This window comes from Rattus norvegicus, chromosome 8 (genome assembly GCF_021556685.1).
Source record: "Rattus norvegicus strain SHRSP/BbbUtx chromosome 8, alternate assembly SHRSP_T2T, whole genome shotgun sequence".
NCBI classification, from domain to species: Eukaryota; Metazoa; Chordata; class Mammalia; order Rodentia; family Muridae; genus Rattus; species Rattus norvegicus.
This window is the reverse complement of record NC_141541.1, coordinates 127,811,061-127,832,500: the sequence shown is the minus strand read 5'-3', so window position 1 is coordinate 127,832,500 and position 21,440 is coordinate 127,811,061. Positions and strand designations below refer to the sequence as shown.

Genomic DNA, 21,440 nt, shown 5'->3' with positions numbered 1-21,440 from the left:
AGAGAAGAGGGGTCTGAGATTGACCCCTGTAGCACACGTGGTCACTCCTGAAAATTATTCTCTCATTCCTAATACTGTGGTGCAGGTGTGGCTGCACACACACACACACACACACACACACACACACACACACAAATAATAATAAAGTATTTTTTAAAGTGAACAAGAAGCAATTTATAAGATTTAAAAATATGCCAATTTATAAGAAGGCGCTGGAGCTGGAGCTGGCCAGCGCCACCTGCTGGTACAGATTTTGCAGAGGATCAACGGTGAGTTCCCAACCCCTACTTTGGCTGTCCGGCTCACACCCACCAGCGACTCCAGCTCCAGGGATCTGGTGCCCTTTTCTGGCCTCATTAGCATGTGTGCTTATGTGCACCACCCCAATCCCATAGGTACCCATAATTAAAAAATAAAATAAAGTCTTTAAAAGAAGTCCAGAGTCCACGTTTTTGTTATCACAGTTTTCCGGTTAACACTCTTAGTCTCAGAAACTTCCAGAAACCCACGGGGCTGGTGGATACTGAAAGAGGAGCCTTGGAGGGGTCTGGAGTTCTGACTTGTTAGGTAAATCTATGACACCTCGTAGTCTGCGTGTCTGTTTCAAGATGAAAATGTGTGCGTGCCTGGGATCTTTCCTTTCTAGTACTTACCTGGTTGCTGTCACCTGGCTCGGACGCAACAGGACATCCTCCGTGAAGCCTCTCTCACCAGGCTGTTCTTAGGCTCCCATGAGGCCTTGCGTGGACTTGACTGCCCGGTCTTAGCCTTGATCATTTTTATGCATCACACGGTCTGCATGGCTCTCGGCTCCACCCTCGGGCTGACTCACTCTTTCAATATGGCTCAGAGAGTTTGATTTAATTAAACTTGGCAGCTGTCAAGCCTGCAGGACCTCCCCTCCCGGCTTTGGAAGAAGGGTGCCAACCATCCACGTGGGGCCCCTCTTCTGTACCTTTGCTTATGAAGCAGACCAGCATTCACTCTTCCTTTGCCAGAAGTAACCGGATTTAGTCACGTGGATCTGGAAATCGGCCGCTCTCGGTTTAGCCGCAGCCAATTTGTACTCTCGAGGTTCATCTGGGAGAGCGTGCAGCCTCCCCACTAATGAGTACGATCCCGCAGAGGTCGCTGGCGAAAGCAGCCAGCGCGCGCACTCTCCCTCAGTGTGGCCTTGACAACACTGATTTCTCTTCCTACGCCTCACACGTTTATCTTCAGAATACAAATGATCACATCTTCCTCCCAGCCCATCTCCAGGGACACGGAGGAGTTGCATTGTCAATGGCTCCCTGAGGTCTAGGGCCGCGGAGGGGGAGGGGCGGCACTGGTTCCCTGCGGTGTCCCTGGTTTGCCCAGAGAGGATCTACTGATGCCTCTTAAGTGTGAGCACTTCCTTTTCTGCTTCTTCCATCCAAACTTACCCAACACAACAGTAAACTACGGGAGTGAGGCGCTTCTATTTCCAAAGAAGCTCTGTCTGGCTGCTGGAGGAAACTGGCTTGACTGGCTGCTCTCACTAGTCAATGCTCTCACTGTACCACTGTGCAACCCAGGAAGCAGAGGCTGCTCCAGAAAGCGAGCAGTTACAGCTAGAGGACCTTACTGTGCATCCGTAGTAAGATGCTTAGATGGGGGTGCTGGGGTTGTGGTGAACCAATATCTGCCACTGACTGATGTCTGTCACTTGCTTGCCCCAAAGTAAGGTCCTTTTAGTCCAAAGGAAAAAACAATGCAGGGGCAGGAATTGTTTTGTGAAAACAAGGGCTACCACCGGGCATTGGTGTTTTGTGTTGTAATTTTAATAAATGAATAAGGTGTGTGTGTGTGTGTGTGTGTGTGTGTGTGTGTGTGTGTGTGTGTGTGTGTGCATGTGCGTGTGTGCGTGCCTGTGTGTGTGCGTGTGTGTGTATGTGCACATATGTATGTATGTACGTGTGTGTGCACGTTTGTGTGCATGTGTGCTCGTGCCAGGGGTCAGTTCGGGTTGCCTTCATCACTTGCTCCCACATAATTTTTGAGACAGGGTGTCTCTTTAAACCTGGAGCTCCCCAATAAACTAGCAAGCCCTGGGGATCTGCCCTCTCTACTTCCCTGAGCTGGACCTGGAGATCTTCCTCCCCAGAGCTGGGATTACAGGTAAATGCACCGCACCCAGCTTTTTATGTGGGTGCTGGGGCTTTCAACTCAAGTCACCATGCTTTGTAATGAGTGATCCATGATTTGTACATTTAGCCGTCTCTCCAACCCCTCAAGAAATCAATAACACATCGTAGGATTTGAGCTTTAAGTCTTTCCTTCATTCATGGCCACCATCCCTCCAATTTGCATCTGGGACTACAGTTTGGATGAAAGTGGCCCCCGTGGGCTCATATATTTGAATGTTTGGTTCCCAGCTAGTGGAGCCTTGTTGGAGGTGGCTGGGGGTGGGTACTGAGGTTTCAAAAGCCCACAGTCTTACTCTCCACCTTTCTGATAAGACATACGCTCTCACTTAGCTACTGTTCCAGTGCCTGCCTGCCTGCCTGCCTGCAGCCATACTCCCCGCCATGATGATTGTGGACTGAATCTGTAAGCAGGGCTCCAATTAAGCACCTCCTTTCATAAGAAGACTTGGTCATGGTGACTTCCCAGCAACGGAACAGTAAGGGAGAAACTGCGCAATGTGGTCACTTTCCTTACGAGATGCTGGCTCTGCGGAAGTGACTGACCTCTCTGCACTGCGGGCCTCATAAGAAACTGCCCTAGACACCATGGCAAACACGCTCCTTGCTTCTTTGTAGGGTTTCATAAGTACCTCACTCGATGGCCATTCTACAAGTTATTTATCCCATGCCCTATTCAATTATTTAATTATTGGCATTTAGATTGTTCTAATTTGCTAATTACACCAATGTGTCAAAAATGGCTTCTTAACTGACCCCGCTGGATGTAAAGTGAGCCATATCTACAGGATAAATTCCTAGGTACAGACACATGGTCTGAAAGGTCTGCCCACCATTTACAGGTGGTAGGAAATTTCATTCATGTGTTAGTTATCCCCATGTATGGCTCATGTGTGCTATTTATGGCTCATGTGTATTATTTATGGCTCTTGTGTATTATTTATGGCTCATGTGTGTTAGTTATAGCTCATGTGTGCTATCCCCATGTATGGCTCATGTGTGTTAGTTATCCCCATGTATGGCTCATGCGTGCTACCCCCATGTATGGCCTGTTAGCAACTTGTCAGAGTCTCTACTGTACAACATTTCACCTTTCCATCTTTGCTTACCTTTGAACACTGGTATAGCAATGTAACTTTAATTTACCTTTATCCTAAAGGAGGCAAAAGCCATTAATTCTGTTGGAGAGATATTTGAGGGGCTGGAGAGATGGCTCCTCTGTAAAAAGTTCCTGCTACCTTGCAAGAAACCAGAGGTTTGGGTCCCAGCACCCACATCAGGTGGCTTAGAACCACCTGTAACTTCAGCTCCAGGGCATCTGGTACTGAAGATCTTCCTTTGGCGTCCGCAGATACTACACATATATGTGACACACACATACATGTGACACACACATACATGTGACACATACACAAACATTCAGGCAAACATTTATACATGTAAATAAAAAATACATAAGTTTTTTAAAAGGACAAAATATAATTACATATATATATATATATATGCATGAAAATGCACCTGGGGATTCTGCACTCAGCTTCAGGACCCAAGGAATCTGTCGTAGTCCTAGCTAGGTGAGGGATGTAACAGTGTGGCTGATCTCAGGCAGAACACCCCCCCCGCCCCGAACATGAGTGTCTTAGCAGTCGCTGTTCAAGAACATATGTGTGGGGGTTAGTTTTGACTAAGTTAACATCCTTGAACACACAAGGGATGATCCCTCCACCAAGTACAGCATCAGAGGTGGGGCAAGTGCAGAAGTCAGCCAGCAATATATGTCCAACACCCATTTGCTGCATCAGCAGAGGAAAGTCACCGTGCCCCACCATCCCTGTGTTCTCTGAAGTGGAGACAGTAGTTCAAAAGGTATTTCATAGCTCGTTTTTCAACCTATTCACAGATACACGAAACACGAACCAAAAACTCATGCAAGAGATGGGACAAAAATGCCCCGTTTTGACGGAAAGACACCTACAGCAACAGACAGGCAGCCTCTGACAAAGGATCACAGTAAATAACAGATCAATGTTAAATCGTGAAATTTAATTGTTAAGGTTACCAGAACCAGCGATGTTCTTTCTGCCAAACTCTTGGACCCAGAGGAGACCTGCTATCTTGAGAAAGAATCAAACGGCAGGAGGTAGGTGGTAGAGACCCCCAGATCTTCCCCTCTCTGTACTCCTGGCTAGAAAGGCCCAAAGAAAGGCGGTAACCCAGGCATCCTTTTTTGAGACGAGATACAGGGCTCTGTGCAGAGGGTAGTCCAGAGTGAAGGACTGGCACACAGCCTTGCCAGTTTCTATTACTGGCTTTGGGAAGGAGGTGTTGTTGCAGAGCTGTGAAATCTCAAACAAGCCAGCCAGGAAAAGCCCACCAACACGTGAGCGGCGGGGATCGAGAGCCACCGAAGCTCACTTAAAGCCTCTGGGTTTGATAGAGCTTTGTAGAGAGAATTCATTGGATTTTTATACTTACTTTATTTTTCCACCTCTCTTGCTTTGCAAACTCAAGATGCATAGGTTTGGAACAGTCCGGGATGTGATCCAATGTGCCTCTTCGGTCACACTGTAGGGGGGTCAGCTTGGATAAGGCTTGTATCAATCACAGACTCAGATCGGATGCAGGGGGAGGATGGGGCTGAGGAAGGTAAATCTGGACGAGAGCTTTGGAAGGTCTTTTCTGAGTACACCTCCCAGGTAAAGAGGAGCTCTAGTGTGCTCAGGTTTGACCCAAAAACCATGAACATATGGGGAACCAAGTGACGGACACAGCCCCACCCCTTGATATCTCTGGGACCACACTAGTCACTTGGCTTCTGTGCACACCTTGATATCTTTGGGACCACACTAGTCACTTGGCTCCTGTGCACTTTGGCATCTTTGTGTCTAAAATGGCTACCAGTCAATGTCTGCCTGGATTTTACAAACTTTTATAAATTGAATTTTTAACCTTTAGCTATTAAATGTTTATTTTTATTTATGCACGTGCACGTGTGGGTGCAGGGCCTACAAAGTTCAGAAGAAAACACCAACTTCTCCTGCAGCGGGAGTTACAGGTGGCTGTGGGAAGCTTGACACGGGTGCTAAGAATTGAGCTAAGATCCCCCGTGAGAGCACCAAGCACGCACTCACACGTCCACAGAAAGATTGGAAAGATCACCATCCTGTGGACTGTACTGCGTTAGGCAAAAGATTTGCAAAATGTACAGAATCCAAGACACACATGTCGCCTTAGAAATGGGCTCTCTTTCACATGCAGGGCATAAAGAAAAACTCTGAAAAATCCACCTCACCTCCTCATCTGGATGCAAATTCAAAGGCTGTGACAAGAAGGGAAAGAACATAAAGTTCGTCCCATAAAACGGGAAGCCAGTGTATTTATGCTCAAATGCAAATCTCAGAAAATACCACTGCTCATGGCTTTCCTTAAGAAAGAACAGAGGCCCTGGAGAGGAACACGTCATTTATGCTATAAATCAGTTCTGCCCTCTCGGGGCAATTGCCTGGGCCGGATGGAGCACCAGGGTTTCTAAGCCTCTTGGGTTGAATTCCTCTAAGTTCCTGAACTCACTGTCTGCCCTTGTCACCTGGGTATCAGTGGAGGAATTCAAATGCCTTGCTGGCATCCAGGCGGACCCCATAGAGCCAGGGTCCACTGTCCAGGCGTCTGCAGATGCATCTCACAGAGACCCTTGTGGGTCTTGGGACTGTGTGGCCATGTTGTAAGACGCTTCCTTCAGGATGGAAATTGTGCACATTTGCTTCCAAATGTCACCGCTAGAGTGAACATGGTCACAGACCTGCATGTGGGGGTTGGATGGTGGTAGGGTCATGGATATGCATGTGGGAGGTGTGTGGTAGTGGTGGTGGTCACTGACATGCATGTGGGGGGGTACATGGTTGGGAGGATAACAGACATGCATGGTGGGGGCTCACAGACATGCATGTAGGAGCACATGGTGGGGGTGGGATCACAGATATGCATGTGGGGGGTACATGGTTGGGAGGATAACAGACATGCATGGTGGGGGTTCACAGACATGCATGTAGGAGCACATGGTGGGGGTGGGATCACAGATATGCATGTGGGGGGTACATGGTTGGGGGGTCACAGACATACATGGTGGGGGCTCACAGACATGCATGTAGGAGCACATGGTGGGGGTGGAGTCAAGGATATGCATGTGGGGGGTACATGGTTGGGGGGTCACAGACATACATGGTGGGGGCTCACAGACATGCATGTAGGAGCACATGGTGGGGGTGGAGTCAAGGATATGCATATGGGGGGGTCACAGACATGCATGTAGGAGCACATGGTGGGGGTGGTCACTTATTTTCTTTTGGTATTCTCTATGTAGCAGGACTTAAGGACTTTGAAGAGAAAGATCAGCTCCATCTGCACATAACCAAAGATATCTCCCAAGAGAAGTTCTGAGCTAACTGTTTGGAAAGATAACTGTCTGTCTGCTTTCTCACCAAAACTTGAACCACTAACCAGGGCTGAACCAGCCCCTGTCCTTTCTAACAGGATCGAACTCACATCACCAGGCTTGCACGGTGGGCACTCTGAGCCACCTCACCGGCTTTGGGCACTCTGAGCCACCTCACCGGCTTGCCAGCCCCCTTTTGAGCCACCTTACCAGCTTGCCGGCCCTGTCTAAGCTCTTTAGAAAACAAGTTCTCAGAAGCAAACCACCCTGAGAATGGAGCCAGCACACCTAGAGAGAGATCTGGGCTCCCTTGCTATGGATTGGTGAGGCTTGCACCAGGGGCCCCACCTCTCCCCCATTTTCTTCATCTGTAAAAGGGGTAAAGTATCCACTCACTCGGATCAGTACTCAGCAGAGCTAGCTCTCAGTTACATTATTACATTACAGGTAATGTAGAAAAGTCACCATTCCTCTGCTTTTTCCGGGGTGGTGGAGGGAGGAGGGCTTTATTTACAAAGTCAGCAATTCCAGGCCTGGGCCTTAAAGAAGCTGGGAGCCTCCATGGTAACAGATGAGCTTTCTTCCCCCCTCCCCCCGCCCCGGTCTACAGATACTAAAATTGAGCTGATCTGGAGGGTAAGAAGTGGGAGGCAGGCTGGGTGGGGTGTTTTCTTTATCCAGACGGTAAACAGGGGCTTCGCCAAACCGCAGGAGTTCTGCCAAACCAGAGCTCCGAACATGCAGATTTTCCAGTATAGTTGTCATTTTAACAGGCAAAGGAAGGTTCACCTTTTCAACATGGAAGTCACCTCTGTCCAGTGTCACATTCTCGCTGGCCTTCTAGCGTCACAGAGCGGAGGCAGAGGCTGGGGAAGGTTATGGTGGAACCTTATGTCCCCAGCTGTCCTCGGAGAAGCTCACCTGGGGCTGGTCTGGCACCCCTCTAAGCAGACCTCAGCTCCAGACCACAGAGGAGCAATTCTGGACAGTGCAGGCCATTCCCCCACCTAGATCTTTTAGACACCTTTACAAAAAAATCTGTCATTCAGATGAAGGTTTGCAAAGTGCCCAAAGTCACTTGAGACTCTTCCTAGCTCCTAGGGACCCACAGCCAGAGCCCTGAGGACTGGTCCAGAGCCCTCTGACCACCACCCTAAGGAAGCCCCATGAGTCAGGGACTCTGTACAGGGTCATAGTAAGACAGTCGAGTAGGAAAGAAGGAAGGAAGCAAGGAAGAAAAGAAAAAAAACACCTTTAAATATGCCGAATTTTCTTGATGAAATTTTTGAGTGTCTTGTTTTTTAGCACTCAGAAATAATATGCGCACGGCAAACTCACTAATGTACGCTTCAGACACGCCCCCAAGGTCCAAAAGAAAATGATGAGGGGAAAAAAAATGCCTGTGCAATGTCCCTCAGTGCACACCATGAGGGTGTGACTGCTCTCAAAGTTTTCAGGTTCAAATAGATTCGCAGGGTTCTCACATATTCACACACGACCTGACCTCAGGGCCTGCCTGTACTTTGAAAGAAGAGAAGAGGACAGGAGTCTGTAGAAAATTATTTTGAGTAACTCGAGGCAATTCTTCACACACACACACACACACACACACACACACACACACACACACACACACACACACACACGCTGTTGCCAAGGCCATTACCCAGCAGCAACACCTGACAAAGAGCCTCTTCCTTTGGCACGAGATGCAAGGGCGTTATGGTACGAGCCCAGACCCGAAATCTCAAGTCTCCGATTTGCTTGTTTGTGGAGACTGTTGGGACAGTTTCTTGAGCCACTGAGGAGCCCAAGGATCACCTACATTGGGTGGCTCGCAAATGCCTGTGACTCAAGGGCTCTGGCAGGCTTTGCCCCCTCCCCACTCTCTGCCTTGCTAAACTGTTAGACTATATTGCTAAGGCTAGCACCCAGGTCCATTCCCTTATTTGGCCACTTCCCCATCCTGAGGCTGACCCCCAAGGTCCAACTATCAAAGTACTTAAGTCCAGGGGTCAGAAGTCCCACCTAATTAACCTGCCTAGTTAAAACAAACCGACTCATACTAGTTGGTGTGTGTGTGTGTGTGTGAGTGTGTGTGTGTGTGTGTGTGTGTGTGTGTGTGTGTGTGTGTCCCCTTTCTCTTTATAAACTGCCATTAGGCTACAGGCTACAGGTCTGTCTCCTCTCTACCCAGAGGCAGTCCTTTGTCCCTTTAGAGCAAATATTCTTTTTTTTTTTTCTTTTCTTTTTTTTCGGAGCTGGGGACCGAACCCAGGGCCTTGCGCTTGCTAGGCAAGTGCTCTACCACTGAGCTAAATCCCCAACCCCAAATATTCCTTCCTCTCTCTTACTCCTTTTCTCTATCACCTCTATCCCCTGTTTTGTTTCTTACTCCCTGTCTTTGTCCCTCTGGGGCAAATAAGTCTCCTTTGTGCTGGAGAACTTGGTCTTGGGGTGTCCTGTGTAGACCCTTCTCAAGACCCTTCTAATGCCTTCTGGAAACCATAGGCACTGAATTCACATGTGTATCCCTTTAGGTTCCCATACATAACACACACACACACACACACACACACACACACACACACACACACACACACATATCTTGGAGGCTGAAGCAAAAGGCCCCCTCTCCAGCTTGTGCCCAGCACTTGGGGACATGAGGCCCTGGGATACAGCTGACTATGTGTGGTTTCCTTTGAGTGAAGCTAAGGTTCTGGATGCTGGGAATATGGTGGTCCCTGGAACAACTCTTTAGAATAAATTAAATGCTCTGTTGCTAATTTCCTTACTGTCCTCTGTTGTATAACAGCTCCTCTCGACTTGGAGGGAAGCACTTTAATACAGACAGGGTTTGCAGGGAGGAGGGACAACCAGATGTTCTAGGGGAGGAGAGACACTCCCTCTGTAGGAAACTGAAACATTCAGGCAGGAAGAAAACAACTCAAAATAGCCTCAGGAAGTCACTGAAACTGACCAGATTTACTAGGCCCCCTCCTTTGTAAAGAGGCTGAGAGTTACCCAGTCACTGGGAGAAACAGAGAGAGAGAGAGATACCTGGAAGAGGCCCAGATCAACTAAGCTACCCGCAAAGGACTGTTTTCAACCTGCTGAGATGCCTGCAGGCTGTGCTGTGTGCTCCAGGCTCCCAGCTTTGTGAGCTGTCACTGGGCTGGGGCAGGATTTGGTGAGGCAGCTGTCACAGAGTCATTTCTGTAAGTAGCCCCAGTAAAACACATGAGTTCACCAAACTGGATTTCCAGTGGTATTTACACTTTGGTCTGTTAGTTTAGTTCTCTCTCTCTGAGGAGGATAGACATTTGTTCATGTCTCACCAAGGTTAGTGTCACAGGATGCCCTCACATATCCTATAGTCAAGCAATGCCCCTTTAGGCCTTTTGTACCCACCAAGCATCGCTCTCCTGTGCTTTCCTTATCCACAGGTTCCTAAGTGGCCCATGCTAGTGCAGCCTCTGAATTACACACAGGAAGGAATCTGTGTTGCTTTTAGGACCATTCTGAGAGCAATTCACACCCGAGGCAGGCCTGCTGGGCATCTCTATGGCAGGATAGCTTTCATGGTGTCAGGGACGCAGCCCACATCCAGGGCTCTCGCTCCTCTTCCCAGAGGGGAAACTAAAAAGAATTCTTGGCTGTTCAGTGTTGATTCTGAGAGCTTCACGTGGTCCAGAATGGACTTAGCATCATCTTCTGTATCTGCCCCTGCTGAACTCCACAGCCCCCATGCTGGGCCCTCCCTCCTCCAAATTAGGTCACTCTCAAGGACCTAAGTGAGAGCTACTCCCTCAGCTCTCCCTGTCTGCGCCTCCTTTGTTTTGCAGAAGCCCTGAGGATTTATGTGTTTAAAGGCTACCCTCCCAATATGAGGCATGCATGAGATCTTGGCTAGTCCCTTCTCATGCTGGGGAGGCAAACCTTCGCTTGCACACTCTTTTTAAAAGTTAATTTTTTTTTTTGGGTTCTTTTTTTCGGAGCTGGGGACCGAACCCAGGGCCTTGCGCTTCCTAGGTAAGCGCTCTACCACTGAGCTAAATCCCCAGCCCCTAAAAGTTAATTTTTATTTAATGTATATTTGCCCAAGTGTATCACGTGTGTGCAGAAGCCCTCAGAGGTCAGAAGAGGGGGTCAGATCCCCCTGACTCTGGAGTCACAGGCAGTGGCGTGGGGGACTCAAACTTGGGTTCTGTGGGAGAGCAGTACATGCTCTTATAACTACAGAGCCATCTGTCTGGTCCCATATTCTTTTTTCTTTTATGATTATTTTATTTTTACTTATGCATATATCTGTGTATCCCCCCTCCCTCCCTCCCCCTCTCTCTCCCTCCCTCACTCCCTCTCTCCCTTCCTCTCTCACTCCCTCTCCCTCCCTGTGTGTGTGTATGTGTGTGTGTGTGTGTGTGTATGTGAGTCTGACATACGTGTATAAGGTGTATGAGTGCATGTATGTGTAGGGCGTATCCTGTGCATGCGCATGGCTACAGAGGTCAGTAGGGGTCCTGCTCCATCACCTTCCGCCTTTGTCCCCTGAGGCAGGTTCTCTCTCTGAATCTGGAGCGGGGCTGGCAGTCAACAAGTACAACAACCCTTCTGTTTCTGCATCACATACCACTGGGGCTGCTTACAGGCAGGCACAGCCACGCCAGCAGTTACATGGATTCGAACTCAAATCCTCACACTTGTGCAACAAGTGCTCGGGGATCCATTGACACCCCTCCCCCGCCCCCTTCCCAGCCCTCTTCTCGCTTAAAAAAAAAAAAAAGGTGTCTCATGTAAGTGAGCCCCACACTGAACGGCCTGTCTCTGTCATACCCTCTGTGCACCAGGAGCCACTGTTCACAGTTCTGGTCCCCTCCTCATCTGATGTTTCTGAGATGTCTGCCCTCCCCACAGTGATCTGCAGATTCACTCCCCAGCAGGCTGTTTTTGTACCAGACGATAAACTCAAATGTACCTGGAAATTAGAAACGCAGAGACTTGGGACTGTCAAGGCAATTTTGAAAGGGACGAACAAAAGCTGGGGCTGAGGCTTCGTCCCTTGACATTAATAAGTCTAATATCGATATGACGCTGTCACAAAGCTCAGCAAACAGACCTGGGGAACGGAACAGCGGACACAGATCCACACGTCCACGCCACCCAAACAGGAAATGAATATCCGAGACCCAGAGTTGGAACAACCTGTTCTCCATATTAAATACAATTGATGTTCCAGGGAGGGAACATCCAGGCCAGAGGCACTGCAGCTCCCGGGGAGACATTAACATTCTGTGCTTCAGAGTCCTGCCTCAACTCTGTTGATGCCAGTGTAGTTAAAGGAATTTTTTTTACCGTCAAGTGTCCTAGGCTTGAATGGGGGTAATGTCATCTCCTGTCCTAGCGGTTTTCAAGCTTCCCAATGCTGTGACCTTTCATACCGTTCCCCATGTTGTGGTGACCCCCAACCATAAAATTATTTGTCCTTCATAACCTGCAGGTTGAGAACCACTGTTCTAAAAGGTCAAATGCACTATAGGACATTTCAACTCCACTCCTGTCTGCTGAGAAACACCAATGGAAGAGCCAGTCCATTCTGTTCTTCTTGGGCTGAGGAGTTGCTGTGAGATTCTGGAATCTTGTCCCTTCCCTTCCTAAGAGTTTATACTGCTTGCCTCCCACTCCTGGGTTGGAGATCCGAGGTACGATGAGAAAATGAGATAAATCACAAACAAAGCATGGATCCAGAGCATGGATACGTTTCCAGGCCTCTAAGTACGGCTCACCTTCCTGGGGACCACCAGACCGCCATGTCTCCTTCAGAGCAGCCCAGGTGTCATAAAGCCAGGCTCTGCTCTCCAGGGGACAGGATAACCTGCCAGCTGCGGTGGGGGTGCCTGATCTGCAGGCGTCGATGTAGGAGGTGTGGGGGTGAAGAAGAAAGGCATGTGCCAGCCTGCGAAGATCGTCTAAAGTTCTGCAGTGTCTGGGGCAGGCGGCAGTGAAACTGCTGAAGCAATACTCATGCCCAGTCACCACATGGCATGCTTGGTCCTCTATAGAGAAGCTCGCAATGGGGACAGGTAACAGAAGGTGGACAGGACTAGCACAGCCGGCCACCTCCTGGCACTGGCTGCTGCCCCAGTTAGCTAATGAGCTGCCATGTCCTCCTGTGTCTGGCCCCATGCTGTGACGGCTAATGCTGTCTTCAGCTTGATCGCCCTGGAGACAAACCTCTGGGCATATCTGAGTGGGAGTTTTAGACTGGGCTAAGTAAAATGGAAAGACGTGAGGGTGGCTTGCTCCATCCTGTGGATGTGTGGGTGGCTCCATCCCACGGATTGGGGTCATGTCTGAATAAAGAGAAGAAGCCGGCTGGGCACCAACATTCATCTCTCTCCCAATCCTGTGAGCCAACTAGGACTCTCGCAGCTGAGGGCTCCTGGGAGACAGGAACACTTGTCTATTGTTTTAACCAGTCCATTCTGGGGAATTCTTTGCTATGTCACATTAGCTAGCATTCCCAATGACAGAGGCAATTTGAGGTATATACAGAGTCTCCTTTCTGTATAGTTAGCTGACAGGCTCATATCTCTAAGGTCTTGTCTGTCTGTCTGTCTGTCTGTCTGTCTGTCTGTGTCCCTCCTTTTCTCCCCACTTCCACACAAGACTAAGCTCATTTTGTGCACTAAAAGCATCCAAGGGTTGCCTCTTATATAAATATAGTGTTCATACTGGAGTGAGTTGGTATGGTTTTCTGTGATCTATTTGAACGACGGGCTTCTTACAAAACTGTAACTTAGTTCAAGCATAAATGGAATTCAAGGAAAAGCACGACTTCATGTCTGTAAGGTACTTAAAAGTAATCAGAATTCAGAGAGAGAGAGAGAGAGAGAGAGAGAGAGGAGAAGAGAGACGAGAGACGAGAGACAAGAGAAGAGAGAATGAGAACAAGCAGAAGGGGGGCCTACCTGTGGCTGGGGAAGGGACATGCAGAGGGCAGCCTGGTGTGCTGATATGTTTCTGTAGATGGTGGGTGACCTCTGACTTGTGCTGTGAACACACTCTCAACACCGCTGAAACCACATAGTGGGAGAAAGCTAAAGAGGCAAGTTCTACTTTACATGTATTGTGGAGAGATATAAAAATGTATTTAGCACGATTGGTCACAGAGAGATACACATGCGTAGCCACAAAACATGCAGTGGCTTTTGCCCCTAGAAAGAAGCATGTTATTCCTCAGACTACAATCATCAGCTCTCGTGGGCACTCGCCTCCTGCCTATTCCGTTTTAGAAAGACAACACTATATGACAGACTGGACGGAGAGGCTGCTGTGGAGGTGTGCTATGTTGTGCTTTGTGTTTACACAACCAGAGGACAGGGCTAATCCTGGGTCTGGCAGACAATGGTAGCATTTTAAACACCAGCATTCACAAGGCACAACGCATTTGCAGCCACCCAGACAGCACTTGGTGTAAATAAACACCCTGCCCTGCTGCTGTTAATACAAGCCTGACGTGCTCTCCACGGATCCTTTACAAACCACAGGCTAACACATTAATGAAGTCGCAGCGGTGGTGGATTCAGAAATACATCACCAGCTCAGAGGCTGCTTTCCTCTTGTCTACCGTCTCAGTGAATCATCACCCAAGGGGGCCAAGGCTGGGAGAGTTTTCCTTTTCTGCTTATCACTTTAAAGCTGCACCCTCAGTCAGTGCGTTTAGGAACACAGTATTTTGTACAGAATTGCTATCTGGCTTTCAAGGCCAAACAATCTTTGCTGGGTGAACACTGTATACAATGTGTCCTCGATAATAACAGTAGTCTCAGCCTCAGAAACATTATGTTCAGTCATCTTAAATAGGAGCTTTTGAGGAAACCAGAGGAAAACATCTAAAACCCTCAAAATGTTTAGTTCTCCTAAAACACAGCATTCCTTGTGTGTGTTGGGAGTGGGGCAGAGGTTGACTTCCTCAATTGCTATGCATTTTGTATTTTGTGGCAGGGTTCCTCTGCTCTAAGTTTGCAAAGGAGGCTAGGTTGACTGCTCTGTGAGTCCCAGGTATTCTCCCGTCTCTGCCTCCCCAGTACTGGAATTATGACTGTACACCACTCTGACTTTCTGCTTTTAACATGGAGTCCAGGGCTCCAGCTCATGTCCTCTTTAGTGATGGAGCCGTGTCTTCATGGCTTTCACATTTTCTTCTATGTAGTGAGAAGGTTTCACATAAGAGGGCAGGATATTGGTCAGCTGGTGTGGAAGGTGATGTTCATCACTGGGGGCAAAATAAGTACACATGATTCTGCATGAAAATGTAACATTACCTAAAAGGCAAAAGTATGTACAGGCTGGGATTGATGTTTTAATCCTAGAGTCCTTCAGAGAAGCCAGAGACAAAAGGGCATCTGCAAGAAAAGATGTGTGGAGCAGCATCTGCAAGTGCACAGGTCAGTGTCTGCAGGTGCACAGGTCAGTGTCTGCAGATGCATACAAACAAAGCAAGAAGAGAAACATGTTTGAACGATGGAAATGGGTTAGTAAATGTGATGCAGTATTGTGAAAGGCTCACAAGGTGCTACAAAACTATGGATGTTGCAGAGGTATGGGCATAACAATCGAACAACTTGAGCAAATGTGGAAAAAAGTGAATATAACCGTGTTAACACCATCCAGGGCTCTGGTCTTTTGCTGAGCCTGGAGTTCACCTGCAAAACTAGATGCCCAGCAAGCCCCAGGGATCCGTTTGCTTCCACTTCCTCTAAGTTCTCGGTTTGCAGACCCACACCATTATGCCTGTATCTTTTTAAAATGTGGATCTGGGGATTCAAACACAGATCTCCAAGCTTGCATGGAGAACATTTACACACGGAGTCATTTCTCAGCTTCTCTCTGTCTTTTTCTAAATCAGCATTCTGAGGATTTGACACATTTTACTCTGTACAGTATCCCTCAGCCGGTTTGACATTTCATCAAGATTACACGTCCTGGGAAACTTGGGTAGGGAGATGGTCCAAGTGGTGCACGAACAGAACATCACACCAACTTCTCCTTAAGTCTCTTCACCTCCTATACTAAAGTTTACCAGGATCCTTGACACTAAAGCTTTTCTGCTCTACCCGTAGCCCTGTGGGATGGGACTCTTCAGCACAGGAACCTTCTCTGTTTGCTGTATGTGTTGCAATGGATAAAGCTGTCCCAAGAGCTAATTATCCCAGGATCAAATGAGCAGGGCATGCAGTCCTACAAGGTGCAGAGAGCTCAACCAACAGCATCTTTCACACAAAGTCACATCCGCAAGTGAACAGGCAATTATAACAACAACTTATTCTCCCTCTGGTGTCTGACAAGCAAGCTGTACACCGTTTTCAGGATGCATTTTGATGACAGGACATTACAACATTAAAAAAACAAAACAAAACAAAACACAGGAATCTTATTAAAATCAAGTTGATGTGATTTGATCATGAGTTAAAGATTCTGATGCCCAGGTACTCTTTCTGTATTGATCTCCCAAACTTCATACATACTGTAGACTTTATATTTGTTTTTAAGTAAAATGTAGTCAATGTAATTACTGCATTGTATGATACCTTAAAAATATTTTAATATTGTTCTTAACATTTTGGTCAACAGTTTTTAGAGGTATAAAGTGCAGGGGTTTGGGGATGGCTCAGCCAGCCTGTGGTGTGAGCATGAGAGGCTCACCCGTGAGGAGCCAGGCGTGATGCTCACATCTCCAATCCTAGCACGGGGACGCAGACAGGAGGATCCCTGAAGCTTGCTCACTGGCCAGCCTAGCTGAAGAATGAACTCCAGGTTCAGTGAAGAGATCCCCTCCTCCTCCCTAGACACCATTAGGATGCCTCCCACTCTCTCTGCTCTGGGGACACTGGACTGCCATGAAGCCGCCACTGTCCAGAGAGGCTCAGGGGATGAGCAGAGATCACGGTGGCTGTGATCATCAGTCTCTGCATCCAAGTTTATATGGGAGTTGGTCTAGCCTTCACCACAGGACAACTACGGACACCTGGGCTAGACCAAGGAGAAAGAGGTACTGTGAAAGCCTTCTGGTCCCTTTCTCAGAGCACGCATTGCCAGGGAGTTGAACAAGGTAATACAGAGGGAGTCATAACTTAGAAGCCCACAGTCATTACTGTATATGAAATAGGAAAAGACTGGGCCATAGCTGGGCTTGCTATCAGTCATGTAGAGAGAACACTCCTTGTCATTTAAAAAAATGAAGTTTACAAATATATAACTGATCAAAGAAAAAATATACATACCTGAGAAATTTTAGCAATATATCATATATAAAACAAATGCAAATAAAATTTTAACTTATGCTTTGTAAGTTAAATGCAACTAAGAATCTTATATCTATCAGATTTGGAAAAATTAAAAATATATTTTAAGCCAAGTGGTAGTGGTTCACGTCTTTAATCCAACACTTGGGAGACAGAGGCCGGCATAGGTCTGAGTTTGAGGCCATTGTGGTCTACAGGGTGAATTCCAGGACAGCCGAGCAACACATAACATATGTTATATGTTATAATAAAACTATATTATAGCATCCTTTACATTAATATCAACATGTTACATATGATATAGATAATATATGATATATGTAATGTGTTGTGTGCATGTATGCATGAGAGTGTGTGCGCATGTGTGCATGCATACATGTGAGTGTGTGTGCCTGCCTCTGTGTGTGTGTGTGTGTGTGTGTGTGCACATGTGCATGTGTGTGTGTGTCTGTGTGATAGTCAGCACCTGAGAGGTGAGGAAGGGATCCCCAGAGCGAGCTGGCTATCCAGACTAGCTGAGTCACCGAGCTGAGTCCACACAGAGATACTGCCTAGGTGCATAGGGTGGAGGAGAGTGGTAGAGAAAGACACCTGGTGTCAAGTGGCTTCTGTATACACACCCCTACATGTGTGCCCCACATGCATCTAAACACATACACACACACACACGTATGTACACACAGCACACACATACGTCAGCAAAACCACACTTTAATATCAATTATCAGCAAGGATGTGACACAGTGACCCTTCCACAGAGTGTGAGGATGGAAACCGTTCTCCATCCTGGAGACACACGTGGCCCATGTTCAGCATGGTAGGCTCTGTGTGTCCTACGACAGGGAAGCCAGGATTAGCTGTGTAATATATATTATTGCAAACAATAAAGAAAGGCAAGGGCCACATCAGTGAGTCAGATAGCTTTTCTCTGCTAGCTTCCAACACCCGTTTGCCTAAAAACCACAAGAGATATTTTCCCCTGCTATTTAATGTCAGCTGCGAGGAGGGTCCGTTCTACAGCAATCACTTAGAAATTCCAGCTAACGCTGACTCTGCAGCCTTCCAGATGTACAACCTTCCAGATGTACAACAAAACCCCTCACATCAGCACCAGAGAACGGGCATCATCTTTAGTGTAACCTGCGTGCTCAGAGTCTGCTGCCCAAACTGACCATACGGTGCCAATCTGCCTGCAAAGGAGGATGGGACACGTGATGAGCGTGTGGAACACTGGTGAGCGCTGAACACTGTGTAAAGGAACTGCAAGTGTCAACGTGGAATAAACATGAAAGACTGGAACAGATCCAGCCAGGACAATGACAGTAATAGACAGAGAAGTGATCAATACGTATATACATAGATGGATGGATGGATAGATGGATGGATGGATGGATGGATGGATGGATGGGTGGGTGGATGGATGATAGAAAGACAGACAGACAGACACTGACTGAACATGATATGAGTTTTCCAAAGAGGTTAAGAACTGGGTGTTTTGCTGAAGGATTTTACAAATCACAACATGACTGCAGCTATACTAACAGCATAAAAGGATAAATGGATATAAACACCATTTCGAAATGGCTGCTCCCTGGGGGACAGGGAGCACTTGGGCTCCCACAGGATTGTGACGGTTTAGTTCATCATCTGGATGAGTGAGGGGCTATAATAGAGGGTCTGATAGAATCCAGTCCAGTCTGGTCTGCACTTTACTATGTGGTTAAGGATGACAGTGCGTAAGTGTGTATGCATGTGCACCCATGCATATATGTATGCATGCATGTGGAGTCCAGAGGTTGATAATGTGTGTCTTCCCCTATCACTCTTCACTTGATTGATTGATTGATTGATTGACTTTCTGAGTCAGGGTCTCCAAGCAACCCTGGAGTTCTATGACTTGGCTAGACTGGTTAGCCAGCAAACCCCAGGGGTTCTCTTGTTTCTGCCATCCCACAGTGCCGAGGTTATACCTACACTGTAGACGTGCTCCACCATGCATATATCAGTGCTATGCCTTGAGACTTGCACGGTGAGCACTTTAACAGCTGGGCCAGCTCCCAGCCCCTGGTCTTGAACTTCTGAACTTCTTCTCCTCACCTTCTGTGTCTCCAGCTCCTAAGTGCTGGGATTGCAGGTGTGCACACTACCATGCTGAGTTCATTACACGGCACTAACTTAGCCGGATGATTCTGCTTATTTTACGGGAGCAGAAAGACGCGATGCACAGTGTGGTACAGATGACTGCCCAGCTCTTTGCAGCAAAGCTATTGTCTCCTGCACACACTGCGCAGCTCCCTGGGGATGTGAAATGTAAAACAATGCACACAATTGAAGCTATTAATGCACACAATTGAAGTTATTCAGTGATGACTCGGGTGTTAACATCCCAGTCCCTGGGGCCCAGGTCTCCCCATCTGAGACCCGACTGACCAAATGTCACCATCTGTGCCCCCTGACTCGGTGGTTTCTTTAACTGCCCCAGGGCTGGGAAATTATATATATATTATATATTATATATATTTATATAATTTTTACAGAGGTAAGTGAAGACGGCAAATGGAGGAAACTACTTCCTGCTCAGAGGCAGCCACACCGGCTTACTATTTTATTAGGGAAAAACCTACTTAAAGACCTCAGAACAACAGGGCCAAGTAACTGCAGATAAGGCCATGCAGTGGTTTATAGACCCCACCCCTTTTCTCTGTTACAGATTCTGAGTATTGTTTTCTCCAAACTCTAAAAGATAGAGTCACTCGCCTAGAATCACATGACATATGAACTGTTAACTCAGGCCTCTCATCCAGACCTATGTTATGCAAAGCTCAGAGACTCAACATATAGAAAAGAATCTCAGGAGCCACCAAGTACTGAGGACAACACTGGGCTTCTCATTAGTATGTGTCTCCAGAGCAGAGTGCCGCATTTAGTGTGTGTGAGGCACCATCCCCAGGGCAGAGCATCAACCTCAGGGTGGAGCACTGTCCCCGGTGCAGAGCACCAACATCAGGGTGGAGCACCATCCCCAGGGCAGAGCATCAACCTCAGGGTGGAGCACTGTCCCCAGTGCAGAGCACCAACCTCAGGGCGGGGCACCATCCCCTGTGCAGAGCACCAACCTCAGGGTGGGGCACCATCCCCAGTGCAGAGCACCAGCCTCAGGGTGGAGCACCATCCCCAGTGCAGAACACCATCCCCAGTGCAGAACACCATCCCCAGTGCAGAGCACCAACATCAGGGTGGAGCACTATCCCCAGTGGAGAGCACCAACCTCAGGGTGGAGCACCATCCCCAGTGGAGAGCACCAACCTCAGGGTGGAGCACCATCCCCAGTGGAGAGCACCAACATCAGGGTGGAGCACCATCCCCAGTGCAGAGCACCAGCCTCAGGGTGGAGCACCATCCCCAGTGCAGAGCACCATCCCCAGTGCAGAGCACCAACCTTAGGGTGGAGCACCATCCCCAGTACAGAACACCATTCCCAGTGCAGAGCACCAACCTCAGGGCGGGGCACCATTCCCAGTACAGAGCACCAGCCTCAGGGTGGAGCACCAACCTCAGGGCGGGGCACCAGCCTCAGGGTGGAGCACCATCCCAGTGTGTGCAGAGCACCAGCCTCAGGGTGGAGCACCATCCCAGTGTGTGCAGAGCACCAGCCTCAGGGTGGAGCACCATCCCCAGTGCAGAGCACCATCCCCAGTGCAGAGCACCAGCCTCAGGGTGGAGCACCATCCCCGTGTGTGCAGAGCACCAGCCTCAGGGTGGAGCACCATCCCAGTGTGTGCAGAGCACCAGCCTCAGGGTGGAGCACCATCCCCAGTGCAGAGCACCATCCCCAGTGCAGAGCACCAGCCTCAGGGTGGAGCACCATCCCCGTGTGTGCAGAACACCATTCCCAGTGCAGAGCACCAACCTCAGGGCGGGGCACCATTCCCAGTACAGAGCACCAGCCTCAGGGTGGAGCACCAACCTCAGGGCGGGGCACCAACCTCAGGGCAGGGCACCAGCCTCAGGGTGGAGCACCAGCCCCAGTACAGAGCACCAGCCTCAGGGTGGAGCACCATCCCAGTGTGTGCAGAGCACCAGCCTCAGGGTGGAGCACCATCCCAGTGTGTGCAGAGCACCAACCTCAGGGTGGAGCACCATCCCAGTGTGTGCAGAGCACCAGCCTCAGGGTGGAGCACCATCCCAGTGTGTGCAGAGCACCAACCTCAGGGCGGGGCACCATTCCCAGTGCAGAGCACCAGCCTCAGGGTGGAGCACCATTCCCAGTGCAGAGCACCAACCTCAGGGTGGAGCACCATCCCAGTGTGTGCAGAGCACCAGCCTCAGGGTGGAGCACCATCCCAGTGTGTGCAGAGCACCAACCTCAGGGCGGGGCACCATCCCAGTGTGTGCAGAGCACCAGCCTCAGGGTGGAGCACCATCCCAGTGTGTGCAGAGTGCTATTTACCAAGCTGAGCACCTTCCACTGGGAGCTGACGCCAGGTCCTTGAGAAGAGCAGCCATCACCCCTAACTGCTGTGACAACCTTTCACCCTA

At 48.7% G+C, this 21,440-nt stretch overlaps 1 protein-coding gene across 13 annotated transcripts in view; it reads right to left on the bottom strand.

Annotated features, from left to right (window-relative positions):
• Window positions 1-21,440, bottom strand: part of Myrip (myosin VIIA and Rab interacting protein) — a 166,712-nt gene that overhangs the window by 55,463 nt on the left and 89,809 nt on the right. For 2 of the 13 annotated variants that reach the window (XM_087562590.1, XM_087562589.1), the window contains exon 1: window positions 654-755. The gene's annotated coding sequence lies outside the window, so the exon portion shown is untranslated. 13 annotated transcript variants of the gene reach the window in all.